Source organism: Lipotes vexillifer, unplaced genomic scaffold (assembly GCF_000442215.2).
Source record: "Lipotes vexillifer unplaced genomic scaffold, Lipotes_vexillifer_v1.1 scaffold636, whole genome shotgun sequence".
NCBI lineage: Eukaryota > Metazoa > Chordata > Mammalia > Artiodactyla > Lipotidae > Lipotes > Lipotes vexillifer.
In genome coordinates this window covers 1,527,308-1,529,012 of record NW_006786547.1, presented here as the reverse complement: position 1 = coordinate 1,529,012, position 1,705 = coordinate 1,527,308, and the positions used below count along the sequence as shown (strand labels likewise).

At 67.4% G+C, this 1,705-nt stretch overlaps 1 protein-coding gene across 1 annotated transcript in view; it reads right to left on the bottom strand.

The window, feature by feature from the left end:
- Window positions 1-1,705, bottom strand: part of LHX3 (LIM homeobox 3) — an 8,023-nt gene that overhangs the window by 6,091 nt on the left and 227 nt on the right. The window lies entirely within an intron of this gene.

The following is a 1,705-nucleotide window of genomic DNA, read 5'->3' as shown; positions in this document are numbered from 1 at the left end:
GGGGGGCGGGGCCGCGGCGCGGGGCGGGGCCGGGGTCGCCGAGACGCGCCGGTGGCGTCCGCGGACTCCGCGCGCCTTTGCGCGGAGAACTGCTGTGCCCAGACGCCACCCCGAGTGCCCAGCCCGAGGGCGGGGACGCTCAGGGGAGGAGCCGGGCCGGAGCTGCCCGAGGGCGCTTGACCGGGCCCGGCAGCTTCCTGCCCCGGCGCCGGCTCAGGGCTGAGGCCTGGGGCTCGGGCCTGAAGGCCCGCGGGTAGCCTGGGGGTCAGGGAGGGAGCCGGGTCCTACCACCGCCGAGGCTCGGACTTGAGAGGCAACGTACGAGCTGGGAGGCTTGGTCACAATGTCTGGTCGCATGAGCGCGACCCAAAACCCAGGGAGGGTGAGTGTGGCGTCCAAGGGCTCACAGCGAAGCCATCAGGAGCTGGACCCAACCTCAGACGTTCCCGCCCTGAGCAGCTTCTGGGCCCCACCCTTGGAACTGCAGCCCACAGTGGGCTCAGGGAAGCAGGGTGAGTCTCCGGAGGGAAACCCAGTGTCCTCGGCCCAGACTCCAGGATGCAGCCAAGACTCCAGGTCAGGAGGGATGGAGCTGGGAAAGCCGGGATCCACTCTCACTTCCCTCCACCCGCCAGCACCCCTGCTAGCACAGGAGAAAGCCCCCGTGCCCGATTTTCCCACACCCTGTCCCCAGTCCAAACAGGTGAGCTTGCGGGAACGCACCATCCTTGCAGGTAGAGACGCACCTACCCCAGAGGGCATCCAGCACCTGGCCACAGACCAGGCCACCCCCTGCTGTCACCCACAGTCAGCACACAGCAGTGTGGGCCCCTGGCAGCGCAGGGCATGGCGAGGGCAGGGAGCCCAGGAAGCACTGGGGGACTAGAGGTGGACGCCACCCTCCAAGAGGCTCCACCTGGGAGTCCCGCAGTAATGCCCCATTTCACCCTGCCTCCGCCTGGCCTCCAGTGGCCCCGTCTGTACACTTTAATTTGGAGGCCGGCCTGGAAGGACCTGGGCAGGAAAAGCACAGCTCCTCTTAGCTCTGAGCAGACCCCATGTCTCAGTTTGAGCAAAGCCCCATGCTGCCAGCGCCTGCCCCTTCACTCTGGGCTACATTTGTTCCCCGGGACAGAGTAGGAGCGTGCAAGCTGGGGAGCTGAGCGGGTGCCGGGTGCGCTGGGGTGTCGGGTGCGCTGGGGTGTCGGCCGTTGAGTGTCAGCTGCTGCAGAGGCCTGCCTGAGAGGAGCCATGTGTGGTCCGACTGGGGAAGGGGCGGGCGGGCCCATGCGCTCGGCATCTGGCCGGCTGGCCAACAATGCCTCCATTATTTCCCAACGTCCTTGCGATCGAATGGCCCTCGGGGAGGGCGGTTTAGGCAGTGGGCCGACCTAGGGGTCTCGGTGCTGTGCAGTTGGGCCGGCCGGCGAGGCCCGGGCAGGGCTGTGTGTGGGAGCTGAGAGGCCTGGGGTCTCTGGATTTACTCGGCGGCCCTTTCTCTGCCCCTCCCCGCCCCACTAGAAATGCCTATGAGGTCCCTTCTGTTCTTGGGGCACTCCGCAAAAAGCCACGGACACTAGAGCACAGGTCCAGGCTTCCCGAACCATCGCAGGGAGCTCCAGGCCCTCTGCCCACTCAGGGCTCTGCCAGCCTCCCGTCTCCTCACCCCGGTTCCCGTCTCGTGTCCTGCCAGAGGCCTCCCCAG